We start from the raw sequence: 12,999 nt of genomic DNA, 5'->3' as shown, positions 1-12,999 counted from the left end.
GCTCATTCCAGATATTTCTGGGTGCATTTTCGAGCTTGCTTTATGGCAGGCATAATATAATGCATCGATGGTCCTGGATTCCTGCTACATCCAATTATTTGTCACAAAATCTTGATAAAAGACATGACACTTATCAAAAAATCTTACTCAAATACAATTCTGTACGGACAGATCAGATTACATTCTAAATTTCCTATGCCTTTCATCTTCATCTCAAATCCAAGCAATTTATTTTATGTATTCTCCACCCCAAAGTCTTCCTGTGTATCCACTCTGATTTGACTTGATCTCATTCTCTTTATCCCACCTCTCTATCCCACCTCTTACTCTTCAATGATGTCATCTAACAGCAATCTACCCCTCTTCACCCATAAACTTACTTAGGTCACTCCCATCCTAAAACCCATTCAGTGCATCAGGTATGTTTCCTTCTCTTCATTTTTTGGTAGTTGACAGTCTCCTACTACTTATGTTTCCCACACTCTTTCAATTCCCTTCGCTTTGGTGCATGTTCCACCATTTTTTTAATTGCCCATTCAACAGTTTCCAATGACTTCTTAACCAAATGAAGTGTTTACTTTTTAGTTGCTAGCCTCTTCAAATTCTCTGCAATATTGTGGGGTGTTCAGAATATTCTCTATTTGAATTTTATTCTCCTAGTTGGTTTTCCTAAAATACAGTAATCTTCTGGATCATTTCCTACACTCTCTGCCATCCCTTCTCTGTCACCTTCACCAACTCTTCACTCCATTTTGTAATCCAGTGGAAAGACAACTGGTTTTACAAGACAATTAAACCCCAATCCTTTCTTAACTCATTTCTGCAAATGAAGGTTGCTTAATCTCTGCAGTTATCAGCTTTTACAGCTTTAAGGTATAGGTGAACCACATTATTAGATTTTAATTATGCTCTGCAAAGTATTAAGAATTTATTTCATATTTCTCAGTCACCAACATGTTTTCCATCTTGATTCAAGTCACAGCAACTACACTGTAATCTAGGTTATGTAATGGACACCCACACTAAACTTCCATCACCAGGAAAAGATGAATCTTGCAAGTATTTTGAGCAAATGAGCCCTATGACTGTTAGACTAAAATAGTTGATGAAGACCATTTCCCAAGATCAAGTTTGATGAGGGAAAATACGTTATGAAATGTGATGAAAGAAATATGCATACCATCTACTGGGATAGTATTCAATATGGTAGTCTGTGTTCTCAATGTCAAGTGAAGGTGGCACAAGGGTAGGAGGTGAGGGCAGCATCTGGACAAGTGAATGAGCTTTCCCACTGAAGTCTTAGCATTCATCCTTAAGTCTATCTCTGGTTCTGAAGGCAAAATTCAGGATGTATTTTCTGGAGTTGGTGTAACTTACATTCATCCTTAAATTCATCTCTGGCTCTAAAGGCAACAGAATGGGTGTTCTGAAGTTGGCGTTAAGGATTATATAAGATTACTTTTAAAGCATTTAGCACAGTACTTGGCACACAGAGAACAATTACTCATTTATTTGTTTTCAATACTTTCTTTGTGACATTAAGTAAGGTAATGTTAACATGTGTTTTCCCTCTGATGGTGGCCTGGCCCCATAATCACTCTATACATTAACCATCTTATTCTTGTTGACTCATTTTGCAAAATCAAGACATGGCAAACGGGTTCAATAAGCAGGAAGTCCACTGTGAGAGGCATTAGAAATTTATCTAGCTATTAGGGCTACTCTCTTATATTTCAAAAAGAGTGAGAAAAAGATCTCTGCGTTACTCTAATTACAGCTCCTTTGGAAAGTTAGAGAGGTCAAAGGTTTTTCTCTGAAAGCAGCATATCTGCAGTTTGGGAGGCAGTCCTCAAAGTTTCTATCTGGAAAGCAACAAAGATTACACTTCCCCCACTCTAGAGGGACACTTCCTCCCTGCAGTGAAATTCTTTGTTTTGTATCACATCATGCTGGCTAGGAAGATAATACTTGTGATTGCTCCTGTATTTATTTCCCCTGCAAATTGCTGCTAGGACCTGGTTCTGTGCAGTGAATTATTATTTTGTCACACTACAAATATCAGCGGCACCTAGCTGATTCCACTTAAAATAAAAAGAAGAAAAAAAAAAAGGGAACAAAGCCCAAATTTCAAACCAAGCACTAAATGTCTCTGAAATCCCTGCAGCAAGCATGCTGTTCTTTTTACATAGGGAAACAGAGCCTCATCTGCAATGCAGCATTGGCTGCTTTTCTGATTTGCTTAGGTTAGTTTTAAAGGAATTTTTGCTCTTAGCAAGTACTTAAGCGTGAATGACAAAGCCTAAGTACAGTCACACTGAAGTACACAGCCAGAGCAGCTATGCAAATTAGCACCTTCCTCAGTCACTGGCTCTTCAAGATGTTGGGCACTAAGCTTAAAACCAGGGCCCTAGTTACAAAAGATGCTACCTACAGTCTATTTCCCTTTGCTAAATCCTATGATTATTAGTGTAAGACATGCTGCAATGTTACTTTTTTTTTTTTAAACCATTTTTTTACCATTAGTAAGCACTTTCACAGATACTAAGTAGTACGCTGCCTGATTCTCACATCCATCCTGTAAAGTAGATGGGACACGATCGTGTTTTTATTTTCAGATGAAAATATATGGTGACTCAGAGAAGTGAAGCAACTTGTCCACAGACACAATGCTCCGAAAAAATAAAGCTGGAACTCAAAATCAAGGATTCTTTTTCTGAAGCTGGAGGTTTTCTCACTAAAGCTCTCATTTCTTCTGCAAGAACTTCTGTGAACAAACAGGCATCTGTAAACAGGCTTTTGCCAGATCATAATACATAATACAATCGTCAAACCACTGTAGACATTTTTTTCTTTTGTACTGGGTATCCAGGATTCTCACGCCACCACACAGACTTGTCTATGCTGATTTACTCCATCTAACACCCTCTCCTTTGTGCCCTATTTCCTGGAGTGATGAATGAGTGTTTGTTCAGCGCTGTGCTATTTTTTTTTTTTATTTTTTTTTTTTTTGCTTTTTTTTTTAGACAGAGTTTCACCCTGTCATCTAGGCTGGAGTGAAATGGCGTGATCTCAGTTCACTGCAACCTCCGCCTCCTGGGTTCAAGCGATTCTCCTCCCTCAGCCTCCTGGGTAGCTGGGATTACAGGTGCTTGCCACCACACTCAGCTAATTTTTGTATTTTCAGTAGAGACAGGGTTTCACCATGTTGGTCAGGCTGGTCTTGAACTCCTGACCTCAGGTGATCCACCAACCTCGGCCTCCCAAAATGCTGGGATTACAGGCATGAGCCACAGTGCCTGGCCAGCGCTGTGCTTCTAGGTTAGTGAGAGGCTGGGACACATGACTGCTAGTGACTTAGTGCATTTCATCTCCTGGTGTGTGCATTTCTTTTGGAATAGGAATTAACTCCTAGATGCACATGCTTTAACCTAGAGTAGTGGGTGTTAGAGGCAGCACAATAGTGCACACAATCTACTTAAGTATGAGGCTAATGATGTTGGCTCATATACTAAGTTAACATTCCTAGGTGAGCATGCTCCCAGATGCTTCTTGTCTCCTGTTCCTCTCTCCTTTGCCCCTCCTCATCACACCAACCTCTCCCAGAACATTGAAGAATGGTCCACTGGGCACTGGAAACCGATCAATGACTTAGTCCTGATTTAGCCATTTGCTAGTCTTGTGAATGTGGGGAGTTTATTTCACCTGAGGCTTCTATTGTTTCAGTGGCAAAGTTAGAAGATTCAACTAAATTAGTGATTTTATAAGCTTTTCTTGGACAGGAAACCCCTATTTTAAAATGTAATATAATTTAGGTCCTGGATACCTAAAACAGATATAATGTTCTGCTGTTGGAAAAGAGAGACACAGAGAACCTATTTAGCCTCCCTTTCAGTATCCCAGAGTCCTTTGAGATTGCAGTGTAGGCCGTTGTGAATCTCCAAAATACAGGAAAAGACCTTGCATATCACATAGGAACTCAGAACATCTTGGTCTTTTACAGATGTTCAATGTTCCTAAGTGTCCCCCTTCCTTATCTTATTTACCTCTCCATGAGATTGCATAGTTCTGGATGTCTTTCTTTACGCTGCAGAAATTCTGTCTCTCTCTTTCTCTTTTCCCTTTTTAAAAGAGTGACTTGCTGAGCAGGAGGGAGCTGGCTGTAACACAGTAGATATGGGAATGAAAGATATTTTCAACTTTTTGTTCATTCATTTAGCAAATATTTATTAAGTTCATTTTATTATTAGATGGTTTGGTCAAGGATTAAAGATATTGCCAAGACCCTGTTCATATGGTCTGTATGTAGGGGAGATAAGATGTATGGATCAATAACTGCGAACAAAGGTAAAAATGACAAGGGACTGTGTGCTACAGATAATGTGCTGAGACAGTCTGGTGATGAGAGATGAGAGAGACAGCTGACAGAGAGGCAGAGATATGGAGGTTTCCCCTCAATCAGAAGTAGCAAAGTCTGTCTGAACCCTAAATAATTAGAAGGCATACAATTTCATGCTGATGACCATTTCTGAAAAATAAGTTATGTCTTAAAGGAGGTGAGTAGAAGGGAGCCATGTGTGTTTAGCTTCAATGAGACTGCTTCTCTATTCAAAAATCTTCCCACATTATCTGAAATATCTTTCTTTGTCTTTAGTCAGATTCTCATAAAGACTTTCTCCTATTATTTGGATTGGCCATCTCTATTGATCAAATTTATCAAGTGGCAGCTAATCTCTCACACAGAGACCTCCTTCATTGCGTCGCATTCTGAGAAAATTACCCCTTCATGGATCCAGACCCATAAGCGGAATTTTACAGTGCAAGAATCTGATAGTATTTTAATTAATTCAGCTAAGTCTTTCTATTACACTCAGGAGCAGGAGTTTGTAGGTTAATTTAGTTTCCTTTATGACAATGATAAGGCTAGATAAAAAACTGTGATACAGTAAAGAGTTAGTAGTCCACATGCTTAATTATCTGGGATTCTGGCAGTATGTAGTGCTCTGCTTACTGACTGCAGACTCATTAAGGACACTGCTAGATGCAATGCTTATCCCTCGATAGAGAATAAGTTGCTATTTCTAGAGACAAGTGAACAGTAACTCATGAGACTGGAATAGTCAGCTCTAGTTTTAGAAGAGACTCTAGACCTGTGCTGTGGCCACAAGATATTCTTAACTTTGAGATGTTTTGGAATCTCCTGATTAAAAGGGAGAGAAAAATGCAACAATTTAAATAGTTATTATTTGTGGCTTAAATTGCCTGTCCTTGGGATCTCTCCTTTACTTGTACTTGGATAGAGTTTCTCAACCTCAGCACCATTGACACATTGGGCCAGATAATTCATTGCATTGGGAAGCTGTCTTGTGCATCATCAGAACTTTTTCATACTGTCCTCTTCATATTAGATGCCAGTAGCACCTTCCTACAATATGTAATAACAAAGAGTATCTCCAGATATTGCCAGATATCCCCTAGAGGACAAAACTGCTCCTGGCTGAGAACTACTGGTGTAAGGATTAAGCATGTGACTCTGAGGTTAGACTGTCTAGGTTTAAACCCAGACTTCTCCCCTTAGGGGACCTGACCTTGGGCACAATATTTAAACTCTCAATTTCCATATACATAAAAGCAGCCTATTGTATCTACCACATAGCATTGTTGTGAGAGTCAAATGATGCCTGATGCTTAGTAAATGAATAAGTATAAGCTATTATTTATATTTTTGGTTTCTTCCAGGTGATCTACATTTTACAGATTTATTTATACAAAGACAAGAATAATTAGCCATATGAAACTGGGCCAGGCAGTTGTCATTCAAGTCTGTAGTGGCTCAGTGTCCTTCTAGTGCCATAAAGGAACGGCTCTGTCTCGGGGTCATAGATATAGTTGCAAATTCTGTTTTGGTTGCCTGCTAATTTCGCTATAAATAACCTTCTGTTCGTCCCTTGTCATTCTCCTTTAAAGAACGATATCATCTACCACTCAGCTTGTATTAAAAGGCTCGAACTAGTACAAGACTGCAAAATAAAACAAACGAACAACCCAGAAAGTCTCGCCTGACTGCCTGCTTTCCCACCTTCTCATCTCTCGCCTGACTGCCTGCTTTCCCACCTTCTCATCTCTCGCCTGACTGCCTGCTTTCCCACCTTCTCGTCTTTATTTCCTCCTCTCTTCCTTCCTTTCTTCCTTCTTTCTTTCCCTCCTTCTTTTTTTCTTTCTGTGTCTATCAAAAACTTCATTTTCATTGGTTCTGATTCGTAAAGTACAGTGATTCTGAACTACCTGGAGAGCTTGTTAAACCACATGTCAGTGGCCCCACCTCCAGACTTTCTAATTCAATAGGTGTGGGGTGGAAACCAAGGATCTGCATTCTTAATAAGTTTCCAGATAATGGTGATGCTGCTGATCTGGGCACCACACTTGGAGAACTAATGTCATAGTATTTACTGCTACACTCTAGAACAGTGGTCTTATTCTTAAGCAAATATCAAAAAACCCCAGAAGGCTTTTAAAGACACATTGCTGGGTATGTCTCCAGAGTTCCCGATTTACTAGGCTTATACAATGACAACCACTGCTCTAGAATGGTTCTCAATATTAGTTGCACATTAGCATCACTTGGGGAGATTAAATTTTTAAAAATTAATCTATAATTAAACATATGTATTATAATCTCCATGTTTTTATAAGTCCCAGTTCAGAGCAATTAAATCAAAATCTGTGTTTATAAATATTCTCAGATGATTCCAATGCATAGCCATGATTGAGATGCCTTTCAAAAGCAAGTCTCTGAGATTCACAAAATCTCGGAAAGCAGTGAGTACAGCTGAAGATTTTGTGTGCAGCACCTTCACATATCTTTTGTGTGCAGCATCTTGATATTTTTATGTTGACTCCAAACATAAACGGAAATTCAGAGCTTTGGTTATTGATGTGATGAGCAGATACTTAGTCATACCTACCTTGAACTAATAATATAAACACTCATAGGCCTGAGGAATGAGGAGACTTTTAGAAGTAGTTTTTATGCAGAAAATTGGGAGACTTTATGACTGCTTGAGGCTAAAGTCAGCAATAGATTTTTAAGAAACCAGATAAGTGCATGATCATTGAAGGCATCACAAAAAGTAATACATATGTTTTCCAAATTATCCCTAGACGTTGCTGGTTAAGGCAGTCTTGGCATTATAATCCCTTTTCCTAATTTCCTGGCAAGAAATCTGGAGGGGTTCAACTCTAAATAACAATCCTGATGGTGTAATGATTGGTTTACTGTCCTCAAATAGAAAAGTTATATCTTTCGTTTTTCTAAAAGATTTCAAGAAATATCTTGCTCCCTTCTCTGCCAGCATTACTTGCCTAGCTGGTCAAGAGTAGAAGCCAGAGTTATGCTGAGTGCATGTGAGTTGTGGAGCAATGGGTACCAGGGAGGTGGATGAGAGGAGGACCAAGAAAGTATGGCGATAGTGGAATGAATGGTGAGAAGCCTAGCCAATGCCATCTGATCACGCCAATTGAGCTTTCAGATCGGAAATGAGTTTTGAGCCTTAAGGAGACTAGGAGAGACTTGAAGACTGAGAACGCTGGTGACTGGGAACTGCTTATGCTCTCATGGACTTATCTCAGGGTGGTCATGGTCAGCTGATGCTATGCTGGTGGTATCCACTTCCAGGTGATTACCTCATGTCTTCTGGGGAACAAGAGAACATTGCTTCAATGGGGATGATAGACAGTTCTCCCTTCGCTTATAATTATAGCACTTTTATTAGTTTCTTTGACAGGTAACCTACTTTGTCAGTTTTTATATAGTGATATCTCTTAAGGAATGCAGGACAAGTCCCCTTAAAGTGTAAAACTATCAAAGTTGCACCATTCAGTGTCACATTCAGAATTCTTCCCCTAAGTCCCGCCAGGCGGGGCCTAGAATGGATTTCCAGATACATTATGCCTCTTCTGTGCCATTTCAGGTTCCTCAGAATTCGGTATTACTGGAATTCTCCTTAACTTTTTTCCCCCTCCTTTCCTTGGCATTAATTTTATTACAGCTGCATCTTACCCCTCAGATTTTCCTAGCTGATTCTTCTGCAAGTTAGCTCTCTGTTGGTAGACCTAGTATTCCATTCCTTTCTTCCCTGTTCTGGTTCCACTCTGGTAAATCTTTCTGCCTGGTGGTTAAGAAGAGAAGTCTTGATTTTTGTGAATCTAATTCAGCTAGATTTTTTTTTTTTTTTTTTTTTTTTTTTGCCAAGTTTCAGGCTTTTAACTTCTTGAAGCAGAAAAGTGATAAGGAATCAAAGAATAAACATATCAACGAAAATTTTTCTCCTGTTCTAAAGGCAGTTATTTTTTTTTTCTCTCCTTGCATTGTTCCAAGTGAAGTAATGATATTTGGTAATGATAGATTTTGAAAATGCAATGATTTTCCTATTTGAAATTAAATCAAGAATCAACCTAGCTTCTAATCCTTCTTTCCCACATGAAAAAGATAAAGAGAGAAGCATGCACAAATCAAATATTCCTAGATCATGTTCTCAACAAATATAAAGTGACTTCAAGTTTTCCTTTAAAGTGAAGATATTTATAAATATCTTCCAAAATGACTAATTTTCAATTCCGTGGTTATAACAGTAAAAAGGAAGTGGGCATTATGAAAAAGTAAAGTAACAAGTATATATATATATATATATATATGCATTAATAAGTTAAAAGGATATGATTATACACTAGTTTTCAAACAGGGTTTTCAAACCCTGCTGTTACCAGAGGTGTCTCAGGGTGGAGAGAGTTGATGGAGGCTGGGGGACAGCGTTCTAGCACCTCAGCCCCCATCACTTCAACAGAACTACTCTGCTTTCTTTGTCCTCATATGTGGGATAATTTAAATAGGCTCATACTCTCTATAGCTGTATGCTGCAGATTTATATACTTGTTCATAATGAGAGTATGTGTGCTCATTTCTATGAAAGGTTCTGCATTAACTGTAACCTTGAGCAGTAAGACTGGGATTTCTTAGTGTCTGATATCTGATAAACTGATAGAGGTAGGAAGGGGCTGACTGAGATGCCAGCTCCAAAAGAGATGAATGTGGGCAGTGAGAGAGAAAGGGAGTTTTCAGCTGCCAGAAATGAGGCATATAACTCTCAGCGATGGGATGCAGGATAAAGATCTTTTCATGCTCCATAGAATGACCAGTTCCAGCTGGCATTTGAAGTATTTAGTTTCCTGATACTACTTCATCCTACTATTTTCCCCCAAACTTCTATTTCTTTTTTTTTTTTTCCTTTTTTTGGAGACTGAGTCTCGCTCTGTCACCCAGGCTGGAGTGCAGTGGCAGGATCTCGGCTCACTGCTAGCTCCGCTTCCCGGGTTCACACCATTCTCCTGCCTCAGCCTCCCGAGTAGCTGGGACTACAGGCGTCCACCACGATGCCTGGATAATTTTTTTGTATTTTTTAGTAGAGACGGGGTTTCACCATGTTAGCCAGGATGGTCTCGATCTCCTGACCTTGTGATCCGCCTGCCTCAGCCTCCCAAAGTGCTGGGATCACAGGCATGAGCCCCAAGTTTCTATTTCTAAAAACCTTTGATTTATTTACAATTAAACATATTTAATACAACATCCATGTTTTTATAGATACAGAATTCCATGCGCTGGGGAGAATGAAAGACTTGTTTAGAGTCGCAAATCTGGAGAGGAGATGATGATTCCCTCATTTCTTATCTAGAGTTCTTTCCTTTGCTACAGATATTCAAAACATCTTTAGAGGCTGAAGAGTTCATATTTCATGTGTACCTTTACATAGAAACCATGTACGTAAAATAGCAGAGCTGCTTTAGATGAAGCCACGTTGGGGAGGGCCTTTTAACCCTACCCACTTTTCTCTCTCCTGCCTCCAGCAGTTGTTCTGAGATTTCTTGTTGATCACAATTGGAAAATGACAGTTCTGGGCATGGTATTAACAGCTGGAGACCGGGCACGGTGGCTCACGCCTGTAATCCCAGCACTTTGGGAGGCCGAGGTGGGCAGATCACGAGGTCAAGAGTTCGAGACCAGCCTGACCAACATGGTGAAACCCTGTCTGTACTAAAAATACAAAAATTAGATGGGCATGTTCGCGTGCACCTGTAATCCCAGCTACTCCAGAGGCTGAGGCAGGAGAATCGCTTGAACCTGGGAGGCAGATATCACAGTGAGCCGAGATAGCGCCACTGCACTCCAGTCTGGGTGACAGAGTGAGATTCCATCTCAAAAACAATCAAACAAATAAACAACGCAATGACAACAAAAAACAATTGGAGTCCAAAGGCCTCTGGATCTTCCTTTTTTTCTTCCTTCTTATGTAAATAATATTGGAAAGACTAAATACACTACACTTTCCACACTAAGACCCTGCAAAGGAAAATATTAAGAATACATTTTGGCTTTTAATTTGTCTTATTGAGTGCAATTAAAATAGTTTGACATTTACTAGTAGCTTAATGGCTTGTTAGATGTTTTATTGCTTAAGTAATTTGAAATTAATTGTATGCTACTTACTTTAAATCCACATGGTCTCTTCTTTTATGATGTTGATAAGTTTGTCTAAACATTCCTCTATGAATAAAAAAGCAAAAAATCTAATTAAATGTTACGTGAATTAAAAACATGACTAAATGTTTACTGTATAATTAACTGAAGATCTTATACAATATCACTTTGATTTTTATGGAAATACTTAAACCACAATTACTCCATCAGGTTAATTTAAGAGATTTACATTCTTCCAATATTTTCCTTTTGCCAAACTAATACACTTCCAGTGCATAGCACACTCAAATTTCTAATGCACTTTTATATAATTTTCTAATTTAATATAATGTCAATTACAGCAAAACTATTATTATGCCTTTCTAATAAAAAAGAACTGAAGTTTACAACAGTTAAGAGATTTGAAAATACACAAAAAATAATACATTAAAAAATCAAAACTAGAATCGTGGTTTGAATTTCCAGTCTTTTAATTCTCCCTAGTCTATCATAGGCACAAGACATATCTGGTATTGCAAGAACTAACCTCCTTAGTTAGGGTGGAAGGAAACTGTTAGGAACTGCCTTCTAAAGGACTGCTCTGCACCTGCTCATTTCCTGTGTCACTCAGGAGAGTGCCTTAAGTCTGTGTCTTTAAGACACAAGTTTTAAAACTAATTTGAACCCTTAAAAATATATGTACCCTGGCATAATTCTGAGTCTTGAAAAAGGATGGAAAATTTCTATTTCAGCAGGTCCTCAGAGCTGTTTGTCCTCTTAAGTGTAGATCAATCAACCCAGTGAAAGCTCACTTTTAACAAGTGTTATTGAGAAACTGCAGTGTTCTCAGACCAGTGTTTCAAAAAAGAACTGAAAAAATGTAAAAGCAAATACTTTTATAACTATGGAATCCATACAGACTATCAACATTTTATTTTAGAGCACCAATAAAATAATGAATGTTATCATGGGAACTAGAATAATCAGGCTCACTCCTTTCCCCCACTCCCATTTATACCTAGATGCAAGCACAACAGAGGTTTAGAGGTGTTGGAAAGTAGATTCAATGGGAAAGGAATTTAATAATTGGTTAGAATATGAATTTCAGCACTTATTTAAAAACATGCTTTTAGTATAAGATAATTCTTTCAAAGTAAATAAAATTCTGTTAGAGAAATTGATCGTGAACATACACACAAACCTTGAAATACAGACTGCAATCAGCATAATCGGTGTTTCAGCAGACTGGCAACCACTGCAGGAATTTAGTGATGTGGGAAGCAGCGAGGGTTAGGAACTGTCCGGGGGATCTTTAGAGAAGTCTTGCCGGGTTTTGAATGCATTCTTGACTTCAAGCCTAGTATCTTTGTCAGTCCTCTGATCCAGGCTCTTACTGAGATACTATTTTTGAAGATTCTCCAGCATTGGGCTTTAAGGTAAACCAGACTCGTTTTTTCTCACCTCAGGCTTATTATCATTTAAAGCAAAATCATTTGCCTGCTTGTGATGTGAATTATTCATTGATGTAACTACACCACATGCTGATACTGGGGGAAAAGCATCGAAATAATCCAAGATAAATGAGGAACGGTGAGAGACTGTGGGGAACAGGAAGATGTACTTGCACTGCATTAAAGACATTTTCAGAAAAGTGTAACAATTCATTAGTTCACTTATTCCACAGGGGGAAAAAAGTCTACACATTGATTATTCTTTCTCCTTATTCTCCAACTTATTAAGGCCATAATGAAAAGAAATAAGAGAAATCAAGTTATCATAGGCTTATCAACCTAAGGCAGTTTGGGTTCTACAGAGTTAAAACATTGCTCTTGTTTATACAGGAAATATTTATTCTAACTGTCTTTGAGAAAATGGGTGATTCCAGAGTCTCATTAGAATTAACAAAGCTTGTTTTGTTGTTTTATTTGGCTTTAGTTCTTCAAAGTAGGCTGTCCTGATTTAATTCACCTGATGATGAAAGTATCCTATCTAGGTATTTTTCTCTTCCGTTTACTTCACTGTACAGCACTATCTTGGGAAAACAAGTGTTGGTGTTGGTGGTTTCAGATAACTTAAGAACAATTATTGTGTACTTCAAAGAAAGAAAATTCTCTCCAGTCCACATACCTTCCTAACTGGAAATTTGCTAAGCATTCATGGCATTCTCTCAACTGGTTTAGAAAACATACTGGAAATTCTCAAAATGAGCAATGTAAGGTTGTAGCTGTGAAGGGAAGAGGATATTGTGCAATATCTGGGAAGCAGCAGTGGACCCAAGGATTCACGGATCAAATCCTTGCCTGTGCAGATACATCCAGTCTTGCTGTGGGCCCCATCCTAGGCCTTGTGCAAGGGCCTGTTGAGTCTGCTAAGGGTATGCGTATATGCCAGACCTGTTGTTGCTGTGGTGAAGTCTTCAATAGTCTCATGCCATGGCTTAGGACCATGAGTAGAGAAATGGAAAGTTTGAATTTGGAATCAATAGAGCAAAT

Source organism: Rhinopithecus roxellana, chromosome 17 (genome assembly GCF_007565055.1).
Source record: "Rhinopithecus roxellana isolate Shanxi Qingling chromosome 17, ASM756505v1, whole genome shotgun sequence".
NCBI classification, from domain to species: Eukaryota; Metazoa; Chordata; class Mammalia; order Primates; family Cercopithecidae; genus Rhinopithecus; species Rhinopithecus roxellana.
The sequence above is the reverse complement of the archived record's forward strand: the minus strand, read 5'-3'. Positions refer to the sequence as shown.